This window comes from Etheostoma spectabile, unplaced genomic scaffold (genome assembly GCF_008692095.1).
Source record: "Etheostoma spectabile isolate EspeVRDwgs_2016 unplaced genomic scaffold, UIUC_Espe_1.0 scaffold397, whole genome shotgun sequence".
Classification (NCBI taxonomy): domain Eukaryota; kingdom Metazoa; phylum Chordata; class Actinopteri; order Perciformes; family Percidae; genus Etheostoma; species Etheostoma spectabile.
In genome coordinates this window covers 292855-312231 of record NW_022605601.1, presented here as the reverse complement: position 1 = coordinate 312231, position 19377 = coordinate 292855, and the positions used below count along the sequence as shown (strand labels likewise).

The window sequence follows — 19377 nt, the reverse complement described above, 5'->3', positions numbered from 1 at the left end:
TGTGTGTGTGTGTGTGTGTGTGTGTGTGTGCGTGACATTACGCCATTTGTTTCTCTTAAATACCCTAGACAAATGTCCCCTATAGGGAGGCAATAAAGGCTTATCTTATGTTATCTTATCACACTCCCTGGATCCCATCAACAAGGGGGTCTCCCTTGTAAAACTTAATCAGCACTGATAAAAATTCTTGAAGACGATACAATCCTCCAGCACACATCATAGATCCTTAAATGTGAAAAGAGAGAAATGTGGATATCATAATAATCACTATCAGGTTGTCTACATCCCTAACAAAAAATCCTGTATTATTCCTGTAACAACAACACCCTGGCCTACTTTTCTGGAACCTCCTTGTTTAAACCACCCAAAGTACTTTACGAGTGTGCCAAAAACACTGTAACAGGTAAACACCATGCCAGATGGGTAGCGGTGATAATAACCACCGCAACTACAAGAGTGTTATGTCTACGGAATAGCAGACTGGGACCTAAAAATGTGGAGGCAAGGAGGCTGCAGGTAGATTTTAAAGGTTGAAAAAATAGAACAGCTCACAAACAAAAGGTGTCCTAAAGCAGTCACTAAAAAATACTGGCAAAGAATGATAAAGGGAATAAAGACATTGATCCCACAAAGAAAGCACAGAGACTAAATTCACAAGGTAACAAGGGTAGAAATGCGGGGCAGGTGACAAGAAGGCCAGGTGGAACACATCAGGGAAGGGCAGACTATCAAAAACACAAGGAAGGAAGTAAAACAAGACAGGACACAGGAAAGAGAAAAATTAAGAACCAGCACTCAGCTTCAAACGATGTTAAAAACAACAGACAAACCCAGAAATCTTGGTTTAATTAAGGACTCTGACCTTAATTTTAACAGCCTCATTATAACAAAGTCTGCCTTTTATCACCTTAATATATCAAGGGTTAAAGGACTTGGAACAGGATTTGGAAATACTTGTCCATGCTTTCATCTTGAGTAGACTACTGTAACAGTGTCTTTACATGTCTCCCTAAAAAAAAAAAATCAATCAGACAGCTGCAGCTGATTCAGAACGCTGCTGCTCAAGTCCTCACTAAGACCAAAAGAGTAGATCACATCACTCCAGTTATAAAGTCTTTACACTGGCTTCCTGTGCCTCAAAGAATTGATTTCAAAATATTTCTTTTGCTTTATAAATCACTAAACGGTTTAAGGCCAAAACGCCTTTCGGATATGTTGTCGAACTATGAACCACACAGAACTCTCAGATCGTTGTGACAGGTCTGCTTTCTGTCCCCAAAATCAAACCAAAAAGAGGGAAGCAGCGTTCAGTTTCTATGCTCCACATATCTGGAACAAACTTGCGGAAAAGTGGAGGTCAGCACTCTCAGCTCTTTTAAATCAGCTGCAGACTTTTCTTTTTTGACATTGCCTTTTTTTAATTCTTTGTACAGCATTGTGAATTGTATTCCTGTAATCTGTTTTTAATTTTGTATTCTTTTTTTCTAATTTTGTATTAATTTCTAACTGTGTTTAATGTTTTATGTAAAGCACTTTGAATTGCACTGCTGCTGAAATGTGCTATATAGATAAAACTGCCTTCTAATTTGCCTAATGCTGAAGAGCTGAAAAGCTGCTCATCTACCTCCACAGAGCCGCCAAGAAATTGCGTGCAGTATAGCAAAGAATACAGGAAACTATCACCCAACATGATCCCCATGTAGATCCTTGATTTTTGCACGAGATGCGATCTAGCCAACCATGTGAGTGGCAATCAGGATATCCATGACTAGCCCTGTGACTGTGACAGCTGCAGAGAAGAGTTTTTCAAAGCTACATTTTTCAAAGCTCAAGCTGATAAAGACATATCTGAGATCTACCATTGCCCAAGGGCGGCAATCTAAAATCTCACCTTTGCTAGTAGTGAAAGACACTTTTTAGCTGACAAGATTATCCTGGGCCCTGAGGAATTTTGATGCTATTTTTTACATGCTGTTCTGATTTTATAGACAATTAAAGTGTGGGTAGTTTCTGTTGCCCCCATGAGGAATTCTAAGTAATGACAAAAACTATCTCTGCATTCACATCATACAAGCCTTACGTGATCCTGCACAGGACCCACCCCTCCTCCACGCAGTTGCTAGTAGGCAAGGAGGACACAGAGGGTTCAAAAAACACAGTGAACCCGTCGGAAGGTTATTCTCTTCACTCATTTTTCCGGGGGCAAAAGTCTCCAGACGCCACAATTTTCTGAAAATAGCCATATTGAGAGTTGTGTGGAGCTATTTGTCTTAATTAGCTATGTAGCAACTCATTTGGCAATGGCTTGAATGTAACGGATGTATATTAATATCTAAAAGCTCACACTATAGCTTTAAGCCATTAATTAAAAAAGATATTTGACTAGCTGTTTGAATTCCAAATAATCATAATCATCAATACCAGTTGCAATCAGTTCTAACTAGGGCTGTAACGGTACACCAAACCCAAGGTTTTGTTCGTATCACGATTTTTGACCCACGATTTGATAGTAGTAAATGTAATACAGCTGTAATACAACTCTTTTTCTGCCACATGGCATTGCTTTGTCACTGATTACATCCCACTTTGCGACACAGTTATACAACAGATACCTTATTTATTTATTTGTATTGATGGAGTTCAATATCGATTGATCCAACACCAAAGATTCTTTTGTACCTTAAAATAATGTTTCCAAAATCGTTTCAGTGGTTTATTAACTCATTGGAATGACACATAATAACTGTAATGGTAACAGTGATGGACAATTCCGCTCCCAACCTGTTGGGGGACTGAAGAGGAAAAGCGTTTGATGTCTACTGTAAAGGTGGTTTACTGAACCGTTGGGAAAACAGACCCAGACACCCGAGTCAGAACAGCGGCCATTTGTAAAGTTACACCTCCTTTAGTGTTACCGGTGCACCCCCCTTTCGCTTTTAGCCATCTTTACAGTTAGCTAAACTTACCACACAAAACAGGAATAAGGCACAAAAAGGACTACAACTAATTTAAAGATGTGGTAGCATTGGATCTGGACGGGAAAGATAACTCTGGGAGTTGAAGGGGTGTGTCGTGATTCTGCCTTCTCACTCTGTGACATACCGATTCGTGAAACTGAGTGTCGCAATGTTGGTTTTATTTTGCATATCGTTACAGCACTAGTTGCAACCCTAGTAGCAATTGTTTGGGAATTTATTTAACCCTTGTATTGTATTCGGGTCAAATTGACCCATTTCAAATTTGTACAAGAAGAAAAATGGTACAGGTATACATTTTTTCTTGCCTTACCTTATTTTCTGTGATTAACATGTATTCCTGACTCAATTCAGAAAATTATTCTTGATATGACCACTTATGCTTTTTCCATAGTGGATTTTTAACATGAATTATAACCTTATGACAAAAAGAATTAACCACACTTCCATTTTTGTGTTCTAGCAGAGACTGATTGCACTCTCTTAACATACGTCTTCTCAATTGTTAAAGAAAGACAAAGACAATATTTGAAAATAGATTATGAAGTAAAATTTTATTTCATAACTGTTTTTAAAACCCCAAATAAGTCACGGGTCAATTTGACCTGAGGGATACGAGAGGGTCCCGGAAGTGAAGACAATAAAAAAAAGGGTTAAAAGATCTACTTGCTAACCAGGGCTTAATGTTTGAAACAAGCTCTCCTACTGCTGTGGGGCATCTAACAGTACCCACATAAAGGACAACACCAATTCTCCAATAGCAATGATCAAGAGAAAATATAATGTAATGAGATGAAGCACGTAAAAAGGATGTGTTCCATGTGCTGAGGGGTTATGTGGAATGTACACTTCATTGTATAGTTGGATACTGAGCTGTGCTTTGTAAACGACATCCAACAAAATAAGGATTTATTATGGATTTAGAAAGCAACTAAGGGATGTGCTGTCTATCACACCTTTACCCAGTCTTTACCCCCACTTCCACTTTTTTTTTTTTTTTAAATTTCAGGACTCTGACCTTTGACCCCAAAAGGAGAAGCCTGACAGGATCGTCAGACGCCTAGATGTACCTGGGTGTCATGAGGTCTCATGGGAGGGGTCCCTGTACCAGCGTCAGGCATGCCAAAGACAAAGCAATTTGTCACAGTAACTGACTCTGACAAGACCCCGAGACTAATCACCCACTACTGATTGCTGTTAGTTTAGTTGTTGATAGATTGGAGTTAAAGACATGTGCTAAGTTCAGGGGTGGTAGGACAATGCAGTTGTTAACCCTGATCATGCTTGGTAGAAAACTCAAATTTGTTAATATGTTCAGATTTTCAGGAGCTATAAACAGACTTGCTTTCAACTTGACAACTATTCATTCGTAAAGTAAAAAATGTAAAACATTATTGAATTACAATGTTAGTGCGCTGATGACACATCTTTAAAGTAGCTATATGCTACTTTTAAGTGTTTCTGAAACTGTAATTTTTTAATTTGATGATCATAAATGACTTTTAATAGCAAACAAGACAGTGAAAAGAACACTATTTTTAAGTAGTTTTTATTTTATTAATGCGTTTTCCCAGGTCCGATTTTCTCTGTGAAGTCACTAAATTATTTACGGCAGGTGGAATGGCTTTACAGTCACACACTTTGATGGGTCACAGATTTCGGAAAAGCCTGAGTTAGTGTATCCAGTCAGTAAAAGGTAGCAGGAGATTTCTTTATATAGGCCTAATTGTATTTCAATGTTATTTTAACTGTTGTTATTATGGCTGATACTGTGTCAGGACAATCACAGAAAAGGAAATTAAACAAAGAACAACTAAAAGCTACAAGGGAAAGTGACAGACAACGGGCGAAAACCCGAGTCAATCTCAGCCAGCTTTTCAAACAGATGGAGACATTTACGGGATTGTAAATGTTTCCAAACCGACCCCGAAATGGCCCTCAGGTATGTAGTATGTCTATTTCATTCATAAATGACTTTACAATGCTATTCCATTTGCAAAAACTGAATATAGACTCTGTACTATATTCAGTATTTTTACTTGGACTATTGTATTTGTATTGTGTTGTGTTGCTGCCATTCCACTTAGACATCACCTTGCACTAACCGTATATGGACTCTTTATTTGATCTTTTTTAGTAGATCCTTTACTGTATTTTGTATGTTTCTATTTTGCATATTTACTGTGTAACTCTATGTAACTATGTTCCATGTTTATGCTTTGTCTTGGCCAGTTCGTTGTTCCAAATGAGAATTGTTTTTCAATTGGTTTACTGGTTAAATGAAGGTTAAATAAAATAAATGCGCAATGTGGTTGCAATGGCCAACAATAAATTGAGACTGGTGCCGGGCTTTTATTTTGTTTCAGTTGGTGTTTGTGTTAGTCCTATTATTTTCTTCTCCCCCTGTAACGTTACTTGTATAAAGCGTACGTGGGTTTCATGAAATGCGCTATATTAAGTTATAATTACGTTTGTTGCTACAACAATCTCTAAAAACTTTGGTTTGCAACACAGTGGCAGTGATAACGTTACCCAATTCAGCTCACTATACATCCAGGTTAAGTTACCATATGCAACACAACACACAAAACAACGATGCCTCTCTAACGTATTCTCTTAATACATTTTTTTCTTTCTGAGCAAAACATTCATCGCAACTATATACCCTCCCAATAACGCTAATTCAGTAATACAGCATAAAAAGAAAAGACCTTTACAACAGCAGGTGTGGTAAAAACACTACTTCTTTTGTCCAAAGGGGCCGCTAGAATCAACACAATTGAAAGTTACATATAGCCACTTTAAAGAAATAGTTTGACATTTTGGGAAATACTTTAAAAAAAAATACATAGCAGGAGTAGGGACATGGTTAGCCTAGCTTAGGTTTAAAAACTGAAAGCAGAGAAAACAGCTAGTCTGGCTCCGTCCATTTATGATATTCATATTTTTACAGCTCATTTAAAATTTTTGTTTTAGTTTTTTTTAGCCTGAACAAACAGAAATGTAAAAACATCAACTTGTGGTTTTAGGGAGGGGGTTACATGTGGATCTATTTATCTGCAAACAATAGCCAGGCGCAGTTACTGGGCTTCCTGAACGTTACCAAACCAAACCTGGTGTTTGGGTACTATTGTGTAGGTTAAGAGACCTATATCACAAGCTGTGTCAGTCTCGTGTTTGAAAAAGTGTATGTTAGCTTTTTAGAGAGCATCCTTTTGTTTTAATCTCTCTGTCTGGTAGGGGCACTGAACTTTAGCAAAAAGAAACTGCCCAGGATTGTTAAGACAGCCACAGGGCGACGCTAAAGAATACCCCTGGCAAAAAAAAAAAAAGATATACAAGGATTATTTTATCCCAAATGCAATTATTGTGGTCAACAAAATACAATGAATTTACACACACACACGCACACGCACACGCACACGCACACGCACACGCACACACACACACACACACACACACACACACACACACACAGTATCTATGAGAATGGAGACTGTACACCATGTAGGACTGCAATGACCGTTTTACAATGGAGAGATCATTGTTCCATTAATATATTTTTATCTTGTGGACATGTATTGTGTTTATATTTTGCTAGGTGAGACCAAAGTCTATTAACCTGCATATACTGAACTGTTCCTGGTGTTTTTTGAGACGGACATACTTAAATCGGTTTCATTTCAAGTATCCAACCCTCACCAGAAATTTGTAATCGGAGTTTGCCGCAGTATCAAACAACTGAGGCTATAAAAGCTACCATGCATCACCATTTTACGACATCCAACTCTTAAATAATATGCAACTCAGATGGCTCTTAAATGTCTACACGCTTGCCACACTGCAATGATTGTGTTTGCAGGCCTGTAAAGCAATCCTTTCTCAGGGGGCCATATTTGTTGTAACCACCTACCTTCAGTGAAAACCGAATGTGTGGTTGTGCGTGTACGAACCCCTAACCTCTCCTATTAATATCTCTGCTGAGCATGAAGGAAAAGGAGACACCATTAAAATGGTGATGGAAGGATTTGACCCAAAGCTAGCAGGGGCGCTGGGGGTGGCAGGAGCCTTATAGCAGAAAAAAGGCATTTCATATAAGTCTGGAAACTGGTGCAAAAGAAAGTCATTGTACCACTGTGATATTGGTGAGGCTGGGCTAATCCACAGTCATGGAACTATTGTGTGGGAGGCAAAAGGAAAGTCTCTTATTATATACTTTATTTTGACATACAGTATAAGTCTCTGACGTCTTTCTCATTCTCCTTCAGTAACTTGATTTTTACTTTTAAAAAGGCCAACCTTAAAACACGAAGGAAAGAATTTCTGTTACAATGGATTTTCTATTAACCACCTTCGTTTTTTTAAATTGCATCCTTGCTAACCTGGGGACATCTAATTTTTCCTATTCCACATCTCCTCACTCCTCAATTCTCACATAACCTGCAGATCAACGTCCATCATTAGAAGTAACTTTCTGTCATGCCACCTCTATGATAATAGTTTTATTATGGTTAGGGAATAAAAACCTTTTGAACAGGGAAAAATTTTGATCATGATTAATAGAAATGTCGACCACTGGTTCAAGACACGATGCAAATTGTAGATTCCGTTGTCCCATTGATTCATTCCAACCTCCTTCTAAGACCATGTTTCTGCTCCCAGCTTTGCTTCTAAAAAAGGCAAAGCCAGGATTATAATTATTATAAAGCCAGGCACTTTTCCTCCACCGACCAGAGTTCACATCCATTAGACAAGTCAAAACAATAAAAAACACGGTTATATTCTCCACTGTTTCATGTTGCTGGACATAACAATGATAACCAAGGCTATAACCGAATATTAATCGCTTATTAACACTACTGCATGTTTTCACATGGCTAACACCAACAACGGAAGCTAATGTAACCCACAATCCATCAGGCGGATCTAATAGCCCAAAATACACAAAACTACAGATAAAACAAAGTTTTAACAACAAAGAACTTTTGGTAGTGACTGAAAGAATGAGATCATGGATACAAGCAGCCAAAAACAAATTTCAACCATAGGGTGGCTGGGCTCAACTGAATATGATGGATGGATGAATAGTTTGCTGGTTTTTAAATGTTATTCATAAGAATATACAGTTTGCTGCTCTGTCCCATTTGTGTTTTATTTATTTATTGTATTACATGTCTTTGTCAGCACTTCACTCTCGCAAGGATCCTGGAGGGAGCCTGGGAGTATGGCCATCTGGTCTACGTGTGTTTTGTGGATCTAAAGAAGGCGTATGACAGGGTCCTCCAGGAGATACTTTAGGAGGTCGTGCGGTTGTATTGGGTGAGGGGGTTCTTTCTCAGGGTTATCCAATCTCTGTTTGAGCAAACCAAGAGCTGTGTCCAGGATCTCGGCAGTAAGTCAGACTCGTTTCAGGTGAGGGTTGGAGACAGGATATCAAGGTATATTCGGGGTGGGGAGGCATTGCAGTTTGGTGGACTGGGGATCTCCTCGCTGCATTTTGCAGATGATGTGGTTCTTATGTCATTATTGGCCTGTGACCTTCACCACTCACTGGATTGGTTCACAGCCGAGTGTGAAGCAGCTGGGATGAGGATCAGCACCTCTAAATCTGAGACCATGGTTCTCAGCAGGAAACCGATGGAGTGCCTACTAGTAAAGGAGTTCAAGAACCTTGGGGTCTTGTTTGTGAGTGAGAGGACAATGGAGAAGAAGATTGGTCGGAGAATCAGCGCAGCGGGGGCGGTATTACATTTACTTTATAGCACCAAAAAAAGAGCTGAGCCAGAAGGCAAAGCTCTCAATCTACCAGTCAGTCTTTGTTCCTACCCTTACCTTTAGTCATGAAGGCTGGGTCATGACCGAAAGAACGAGATACAGAGTACAAGCGGCCAAAATGGGTTTCTTCAGGAGGGGGGCTGGCGTCTCCCTTAGCGATAGGGTGAGAAGCTCAGTCATCCGTGAGAAACTCTGAGTAGAGCCGCTGCTCCTTCACGTCAAAAGGAGCCAGATGAGGTGAGCGCCTCCCTAAGAAGGTGTGCCATGCATGTCCTGTTGGGGGAAGACCTAGGACAAGGTGGAGGGATTATATCTCTAGCCTAGCCTGGGAAAGCCTTGGGATCCCCCAGTCGGTGCTGGTTAATGCTTAGGTAAGGGAAGTTTGGGGTCCCCTACTTCAGCTGCTCCCCCCGCGACCTGACCCCAGATAAGCGGAAAAAGATGTATGGATGTCAGGAACCATGTAAGAAACATTAATCATATATATGATACTATACATAGAGATATATTGTACCATGTGTATCTACTAGAGCTAATTTCCATCTGCAGTCCCTGGGCAGGTTGAATTAAACACTACAGTAATTAAAGATGTTTTAGTCTAGATCTTGGAACGATAACAGTACAGTATGTTTGAAATATAACTAAGTACTTTTTTTGAGAAATGCTTTGTTCCTCCCTTCAGTCTTATTGTGGAGCTGTCCATGGTGCTCAGATTTTTTCACCACCTCATCCATTCTGACTCGACAACACACAGACACCATTTTGGCTCCAATTACACAGGAAGGCGTCCAAGGTGGGTAAGCCAATGCTGTTTTACCACCGTGTTGCTCATTGTTATAGGAAATGCTCACAGAAAGCACATTTGGATTCAAATATGCCCATGTCTGCTTGTTCTTGGCTAAATGTGCTGCCGCTGTTCACTGGCCGCAAATGTAGATGGTCATCTCATTTGTGTAATTGCATTTAAAGGCACACTTTCTTCATTGGATGAGTTGAAATATAATGCCTGAATTTGCAGACAGCAAGCTTTTTGCTGTGTGGAGTAATAACATAAGAGAGTTGTTGGCGCAAAATCAAAAGTGACATCACCTGATAGGAGAAGATGCATCTGTCCTAGAAGCAGTAAAAACATCAGACATCAACATAAATATGCTAAATAGCCCTCTTACTCTTCAAAATATACCCGCAAGCAGAAGATAAGATAAAAAATGTTAAGACACATAGATAAAAGCACAGCTAAGGAGAGGCTATTGCAGGGCGGGATACCATGCAGAAGCCAGACAGAGAGAGTAGCAAGGTTTAGGAGGCACGGATTTGCAGAGAGGTCAAGTGAATTTAATCAGTGTGTTCTGTCTGAGGCAGAATCACAGAATCAGTTCAGTGAAGTATGAATGCACCACAGTGTACACACATAACACACACACACACACACACACAGTAGACAAAACCAAATGCTGCCCAACAGCTAGTAAATATCTGTGTGTGCAGACAGAGAAGCAGGCCAACCACAGTTTAAAATAAGAGAATCATATAATTCCATGTCTTCTTGAGAAATATATACGTAGAGAAGCAGACAAAATATCCACACTTGTTCCCTGACAACTGTGAGAATGCAAGTAGATCAAATACTGCGGTTGTTACTTTTAAATGTAATTGGACTGTATTTATACAGTGGGGCTATAAAGTCTGAGCAACCCAGGTAAAAATGTGTATTAATGTGCAAGAAGAAGCAAAGAAAAGATGGAAAAAATCTCCAAAAGGCATCAAATGACAGATTGGACATTAGTATAATAAATCACAAAAAGTTAGATTTTATTTTCATCATTTACACATTCAAAATAACAAAACAAAAAAATGGCGTCTGCAAAAGTTTGGGCAACCTGCAGAGTGTATAGCATGTACCGCCCCCTTTGGAAAGCTGAGACCTGACAGAGTCATGGATTGTCTGGAAAGACCAGGTGATGTCAATCTTTAGGTTTTAAATGCCCAGACTCAGCTGACCTTGCCCCAACAATCAGCACCATGGCTTCTTCTAAGCAGTTGTCTAGAAAACTGAAACTGAAAATAGCTGACACTCACAAAGCAGGAGAAGGCTATAAGAAGATAGCAGAGCGTTTTCAGATGCCAATATCCTCTGTTTGGAATGTAATTAATAAATGGCAGTCATCAGGAACAGTGGAAGTTAAAGCAAGATCTGGAAGACCAAGAAAAATATCAGACAGAACAGCTCACAGGATTGTGAGAAAAACAAGTCCAAACCCACATTTGACTGCACAATCCATCCAGAAAGACCTGGCAGACACTGGAGTACTGGTACACCATTCCACTATAAAGAGATACTTGTACAGATATGGTCTTCATGGAAGAGTCATCATAAGAAAACCTCTTCTATGTCCTCACCAAAAAAATCTGTGTTTGAAGTTTGCAAATGAACATATAGACAAGCCTGATGCATTGTGGGAAAAAGTTCTGTGGATGGACAAGGTTAAAGTAAAACCTTATGGCCGCAATGAGCAAAGGTACGTTTGGAGAAGAAAGGGAACAGAATTTAATGAAAAGAACCTCTGTCTAACTGTTAAGCATGGGGTGGATCAATCAGTGCCAGTGGCACAAGGAACATTTCACGAGTAGAAGGAAAAATTCAATACAATTTCAGCAAATTTTGGACGCTAACTTGATGCCATCTGTGGAAAAGCTGAAGTTACAGAGAGGATTGCTTCCAGAAATGGATAATGATCCTAAACACAACTCAAAATTCACGGTGGATTACATCAAGAGGCGTAAACTGAAGGTTTTGTCATGGCCTTCACAATCTCCTGACCTCAACATTATTTAAAATCTATGGATAGACCTTAAAAGAGCAGTGCGTGACAGACAGCCCAAAATCTCAAAGAACTGGAAGACTTTTGGAAGGACGAATGGGCGAAGATACCTCAAACAAGAATTGAAAGACTCTTGGCTGGCTACAAGAAGCATTTACAAGCTGTGATACTTACCAAAGGGGAAAGTACAAGGTATTAACTCTGCAGGGTGCCCAAACCTTTGCACTTTTGAAAGTGTAAATGATGGAAATAAAGTCTAACTTTTTGTGACATATTATACAAATGTCTAATCTGTCATTTGATGCCTTTTGGAGATTTTTCCATCTTTTCTTGGCTTTATGCACATTAATACAATTTTTTAACCTAGGGTGCCCAAACTTTCGAGCCTCACTCTATAGCGCTTTTCTAGTCTTAACTACTACTCAAAGCGCTTTTACATAGTACAAGAACCATTCACCAGTCACACACTTTCATACCTGCTCATCAGATAAAGATTCACACACATTTACACTCGGGGTTCAGTGTCTTGCCCAAGGACACTTCGACATGGGACTGCAGGGCAAGGGATCAAACCACTAACCTTCTGATTGGCAGGCAACCGCTCTACCACTGTTAATAACATTAACAAGGGCTTGAGTAAACCATGCAAACCAAGTAAACCATGGCCGTATGAGAGTGTGAGACTTAAGCAGTTATATGGAATTTAGTCATGAATCATTTAATTATTTAAAATGCCTATGAGGTCCAAAAGTAAATTTCTGAACTCTGAATATCCTCAACACGTGATGTAATAATTATACAGTACACCTACATGCAACTTCTAGGACAAAGATAACTACTTGATTTGTCAAACTCAAACACCTGAAGACTAAATAAGTTGTTCTGCTGAAGGGTTAGCTTTACAGCTAGTTTGAACAGGAGGAATGGGATTACAACAACCAATATCTCTTTCAACAAGGCATGCATGGGTTGTATTTAGATAGATCTAAAGAATCTGAACCTTCCCTGTAAGTCTCAAGGAAGTTGCAAAGCAGCCAGCTTAGTCTTGTTTTCTGAGCTCAAGTCAGAGCAAAAGTGGCAAGGAGGAGGGGGAATCTAGACTGAGGGGATTCCAACGTCACTAAAAGGAAGCATAGGTCTCATTGACAAGCAGAGAGAGAACAGGAAAGAGAATATGATGCAAATCTTGATTTGAATTATGACAGCTGCCATTCATTAGATTTACAATTATTGTATTAGAGGGCCATTTCTCTTCACAGCCATTACACAGAAACATATAAATATATACTGTACATAACATACAGAAAGCAACATACAGTAGTGATGGGACAACCAGCTCTTTTACGCGAGTCGGTTTAACCGGACAGTCGTTAGTTTGCCTACCGAGTAGGGCTGTAATCTCCCAGTTGACTAGTCGATTTAATGATCGATACGTTCTGGCTCGACCAAAATTCTGATTGGTCGATTTTTTGTCGTGTTAATTTCATCAGGCGGAAGCATAGACCGTTGCGGTCTATGGGTGGAAAGCACTAAATTGCTAATGTGGGTGTTTTCAGAGCACCCGTTTCACAGATAACAGTCTGTCTTCAGAACACCCCCCTTGTTTTCACTTTTTTTTGGATTAGCCCAACCCACTGGGGACAGATTGAAGAAAGAACTAGAAAGCCTTGTGGTTTGCTGAATATTTATTTAATTTTGAGTGTTTAATTTACAGTCAGTCCTCCTCTACCAAGTTGAAGACATCGGCAGTGTGGCAGCATTTTATAAAAATAGATAACGGAAAAAAAGTTGAATGCAAAGATGGCAAGTAACAGTTTGCATATTGCAGCTCGACTACAAACATGGCATATCACCTAAAAACGGTAAGCTACCTTGTCTGCGTTAGGTTGCCCTGTCTGTTTTGAGTAGGCTATATGAACATATCTCATAGTTTAGCAATCGTTTTATAACTATAGGCGCACCCACCCGCAACAACGGTAGCATCCCCCAGACACACCCAGACCCGCTGGATGTTAAGCCTCTATCATCCAAACGCAAAAAAAATATCGTGGAAGGAATTGTCGACTTTATTGCTCAGGATATGAGGCCCATTGCTGTTATGGAGGGCTGAGGTTATAAGAACTTGTTAATATACAGCGCCAGCACGCCACACCATCATGCATGGACTAACCGGAAAATGTGAGGGACGCAAAGAGATAGTTTCAGAGTTAATGCAACACAGCGAGGCACAAACCTTGACCACAGATATGTTTAAGTATACAGTATATATTAAAGCGGACGTGCCTTTTGTGTTTAAGAGCAAAAGCTTTAAATGAATAGTCTATTTGTGTCTCAGCCACGAAGCCAAGCTCCTATGTTCCGCCGCTCCGTGCGAGGACATGCACAGAGCTGCACCAAACTTCAGGACTTCAGTCGACCAAGATTTTCTTTGGTTGATTACAGCCCTACTACCGAGTTTATAGATTTGAGTGCCCTGGGGGGGAATGCATGAGACATAAAGGCTTCTGGGATCGGTTGATAGCTCAAACTTGCATAGAACATAGACACCCGTTTGATTACATAGACTCATGCATTAGACATGGTTAAAGTCTCGTACAGTTGCATATGTGCGTTCTCCTCGTGACAGCCTACCTACCATGTAAAATATTTAACTTTACATAACTACCACAATAACATGACGTGTATTTGTATGTAATATCCATCGGTAATGTAGCCTGTGAATTTCTCCGTACACAATCATCTAAGACGCACAAGCAGTAAGACACCCCTTTAAATCTGCTGCTACAACGGCTTAAAACACCGCAACCTTGTCACAGTCACAGTTGAAACAAAAGCGGGGGAAGAATAAGACGTGACCTTGCGTCGTCTGTACCCAGGGCCCTGTCACTGTTTGTCAGCAACAATATTAACATATAGCTTTTCTTTCATATGATTATAACTTTGTCTAAGTATACGTGTAGATGACCAATCATATATGTTGTTGCATGCCTTACAAAATAATTTACAAAAAGCAGCTTGTCTATACACTGTTCATTACACATTATGGTTGCAATTCAGGTGAGAATCTTACTCAACATATTGTGAAACTGGCGGTGGTAACTCAATGCTGCATTGCTTAACCAGATGATATCCTTTAATCAAACCAAGCCTGTGTGGCTAACGTGGCAGGTAATCAAATCAATCCCATTTCTTGTACCTGCTGGGTTGTTGCTTCCAGAGCATGGTGGATTCATGCCTCAGTCTCATTAAAAAAGATTTCTCATTTCTCAAGACAAAGGTGGAGCAACTGACATACATCAGCAACCGCAACACTTAAATCAACTCTGCTGTGTCAAGTTCAATCAGCTGGGCTGTGAACTCTCACGCACTGACCCTGAGAATCACAATTGACACACACTCTCCCGCCACAACTCCATTTTGTCATGCAGAAAAACAGACAAATGGGTTTTGTCTGCCCTGGATGTGCATAGCATCTTACTTGTGTGCACCTTTTAATGTTAACTATAAACAGCAGACAAAGCTGAAACTTACAGTAGGAAATTAAAAAGGGATGCACTATATGACCCATTTAATGGAGGGTATTTAAAAACAGCAACAAGCTCAGCTAATGCTGACAATGGAAAAGAAAAGGAATTCCAAAGACACCTACAAGTACGGGCTTCTCTTCTCTTACTGTGTGGTGTTTTCCTCAACATGTGAAGTTTAATTATGCGTCATGTTTCAGATGGCATGTCTGTCATAACAACAGCTGGCACTACTTTCTTCACTGTAGAGCTTTGTGTTAAAAGTTTTAAAACAATGCTGATCTTTGATGTCAATGTACTTTTATGTTTGAATGTGCTCACAATATACGCTGCAGCTGGGTTAGGGAGAATAATTGTTTCAATACTGTTAGACCCAATCAATATCCTTCTCTTTCTTACTGATTTCTAAGCTCCACAAGTTGATTAAATCATGTCTGACTGCTTTCCTATGGTTTAGAGGGGGCGCCCCTTCTATTGTCACGTGGCAGGAAGAAACACTATGTTTATCCGTCTTGGAGCTGACCCCTGCTGGTGTGTCGACAAGATTAGAACAAAAGACTGTTTATTCCTGTAGCTTGAAAATAATTTACATCCCCATGTTATAACCTTCATCAATGTAACCTTGAACACATGAATTTAAAAGTACGTCCTTCTCATGGGGGCGACGAAAAGATCCAATGGGATGTGCTCAGGGCATGGACCGCACCAAAGGAAGGCCTAATGTAAAATGATTCTAAGTCAGGTGGGGAAAAGGAACCAGCCACATCTCTAGAAGAATGTAGTGAGCAGCATAGAAAAAGGGAGGGAATAAAGTAAAGAAAAAGAAAAAAGAAGGTTGAGAATCCGTGAGGAGAGACAGCTGTCCAAACTGCTGCGACTTGTTTTTGCCATGCCATTTGTTATTAGATCTTTCTTTTCTTTTTTTTAATCTTTAATCAAAAACAACACTACAAAGAATGTTTGGGAAAACTGGGTTTAGTATGAAACTGGTTTCAATCTTACCTCTCAGGCAGAAGTTTTTGAAACTATTGGTCTACTATTGATCATGTATAAGGTCAATATAATTTGCCCTTTGTGTTGTTAAAGGATGCTTTCTTGGTCCACTCCTTTCCCCCCCCATTTTTTAAGTTAAAATCATCAAGGAATCTACAAATACATAGTTACATAGTTATATTTCATAATTATGCAGATGACACGCAGCTGTATATTTCACCCAACCCTGACAATGACAATGTCCTGTGTACCCTCTACTTGAATTGCAGCAGTTAAAAAATGTATGACCAATAACTTCTTGAAACTAAACAAATATAAAGTTAAAATACTCTTAGTTGGCCTCCAAGCTGAAATAGATTATCTTAAAAACTTAAAAATCCTCCAGGATTTTTGTTACTGGTACATGCAGTGACTGTGGGGTCTGTTTCAGTAGGGTTCTCAGGCCTTGCTGATGAGGCTCACTGCAGTCAGGAAGAACGTTTTTGTGGGTCCTGATGGACTGCAGCCTCCTGCCAGAGGGGAGTGTTTTAAAAAAGTTTGTGTCCGGGGTGAGTCCACAATCTTTCCTGCCCGCCTCATGGTCTCGAAGGCGTACATTTCCTGGAAAGATTGCAGCAGATTGTAATCAATCACCTTCTTAGCATAGCGGATAATACACTGCAGTCTGCCCTACTTGGCGGTGGCAGCAGCGTACCAGATTAGGATGGTAGTGGAGAAAGTGAGGATGGACTCAAGGTAGAAGTGCACCATCATTGTGTTTGGCAGGTTGACTTATTTTAAAGCTGCCCCAGAGAGTGCATCCTCTGTGCTTTTTTAATGAGAGAGCTCATGTTAAGATCCCACTTGGCATTGTAGCAGATGATGGAGCCAAGGAAGGTGAAGGACCCAGGGTGATGGGGGCGGGTGGGAAATCGTTCTTCCAGAAATCCAAAACCATTAGAGCGTTCAGCTCCAAGTTGTTTTGATTGCACCAAGTCACCAGATGGTTAACCCCTCAACTGTAGGTAGATTCATTCCCACCAGAGATGAATCCAATGAGGGTGGTGTCGTGCCTATAGGACCTTGACAGACTGGTGACTGGAGGTGCAGCTTGTACAGGGCGAAGAGCAGAAGAGAAAGAACACTGCCTTGCTGATGGTCAGAGAGTCAGCAACGCGTTCAGACAGCTTCACATGCTGCTTCCTGTCTCACAGGAAGTCTGTAATCCACCTGAAAGAGGACTCAGGCATGTGTAGATGAGACAGATGGTTCTGCAGCAGTGATGGTTTTGAAGAATGAGAGATCAAGGCTCTAAAAAGACTTAAACTGCAGAGGTAGTCCAAATGTTATTGCTAGACTATCCATTGGCTCCCAGTATCTTTTAGAATAGATTATCATGTTCTTTTACTTGTTTTTAAAGCTTTTAATGGTTTGGGACCGATCTACGTTGCAATATTCCTTGTTAAAAATACAAGTTCTCAGATCTTCTATTCTTAGGTTTTGAAATATACAGATTTATATGCACAAGGAACTAGGCAAGGACGCCTTTTTATATGCTCCAAAATTATGGAATACCCAACCAAAGAGATGCAGGCTCTGTAAACATTTTTAAACCACTGTTGAAAACCTTTTCAATCTTATTTTTTTTTACTAATTCTGTCAATTATTCTCAATGGTCTATTTTTACTTAACTTCAATATTTCTTGTACTGTCTTTTTATCATCTAATTCTATTGTCTATTTGGCTATGTTTGAAATTTTTTTTTATTGTAAAGCACTTTCAGCTTAGTCTATTGTATAAAAAAAAAGCTCTATAAATACAATGTATTATTAATATTATTTTTATTACAAATGCTTTATATGTAATTCCTGAGGGTTGAGGAGTGATGACCCCAACTCCTACTATGGGTAATGTTGCATGGCTAAAGACTCTTCTCTTAAAATACACCAACTTTGAAACCAAATCTCACTAAATTCAAAAGTTGGCAGTCCTGCAACAGCCTTTAAGAATCAGGTGTGGACAAAAGGCTACAGCATGTTATATTGCTGTAAGTGCAGCTTCCCTCAAGCAGCAGTGGGGTGTCAGCAATAGCTTCTAATTACAGGTCACTAGTATACTGCATCCTGACAACCAGCACATGTAATTGCTCATTGGTCAATTTACGATCTGAACACAACACAGCCTTAATAAATTACACAATGCAAGTTAGCATAAGACATTAACCTGTTAACAATTTGATAAAAGCTTTTCTGATTTGTAACTTTAAGAACTCTTTAAGAATAGAATAAGAAAAAAGAAGTCTTCACAGATTAATATTTTATAACTATATGTACAGGTCATCTACTTTGCTTTCCTTTATATGTACCACTATAGATGTTTCCCTATTTCCTCACTTTCTAGACTGTGGGGTTTTGGAAGTCTGGTCTGTAAAAAATAAAGTCAAATTGAAACTTTAATGATCCCTAGGGGAAGCACTGGGTAGCACAGCAGCAAAAAAAACACTATGAGTAAATTTGTGTAGCTCTTACATCTTTGATAAGATGGACCAATAATCCTGATAATCCAGTGTTATTAAATAATTTAAAAGTAATCCAAGAACTGATATGATTTGGAAATTAGCTTGAGATCAATCTGTTGAATACTTCAGCTTTGGGACAATGCACATTTTTTTTGGGTATCTTTAAGTGGCAATCACACCATTAGAGGGGCAAATTAGGTGGGGCCAAAAGCTTTGTGATGAAGTGACTACTCACAGTTGGTGATCTACTGTATAGCTTGCAAGCTAGCTCTTCCAAACATACACAAGAAGGATCATTATTTTGGCAGCCACATGCAAAGCTGAAACCAAGAGATTAAAGGGTTACATTAACTTCTATGAAGTGATTATAATAGTTACTTAGTAAAGATTTTCATCCGGTCTACCTTTTATCAAGTTTGGACTTGGAGTCAGTCAATTATTATTTTTTGGATCTAAGATGGCGTAGCGTGCCGGCGTGTCCTTGTCTCTGTCTCTTGTAAATACTGTATATTTATTATTATTGCTGCGCTTGTCTTACTGCGTTGTCGATTGTACCATGAGATACGGATTTGCTGTTTTTGTGACCTTTGTGGCATTTCTTCCCTGCTTTTTGAGCTCCAACTGTACTGCTAGCATACCACCTGCTGCTAGCATCTGCTTCCTTTGTTGCCAAGCGGATAACATTTTCCCAGACTTCGTTTCACCATATGGCTGGACTTGCTGGTTTTTGTCCATCTCTCTTGCCTATACCGGTATCCAGTGTCTTACATACTTCCACCTGGTATTGTTGC

General features: G+C 39.7%; 1 protein-coding gene and 1 long non-coding RNA gene across 2 annotated transcripts in view; both read right to left on the bottom strand.

The window, feature by feature from the left end:
* The window catches only part of LOC116686599 (uncharacterized), a 21440-nt gene extending 5538 nt beyond the window's left edge, over nt 1-15902 (bottom strand). The window contains exons 1-2 of the long non-coding RNA XR_004331304.1: nt 15340-15902; nt 9278-9282 (exon numbers count right to left, since the gene is read on the bottom strand). This is a non-coding gene — a long non-coding RNA (uncharacterized LOC116686599). The remainder of the gene's footprint in view (nt 1-9277; nt 9283-15339) is intronic.
* Nucleotides 1-19377, bottom strand: part of sorcs2 (sortilin-related VPS10 domain containing receptor 2) — a 530001-nt gene that overhangs the window by 362425 nt on the left and 148199 nt on the right. The gene's annotated exons all lie outside the window — the stretch shown is intronic.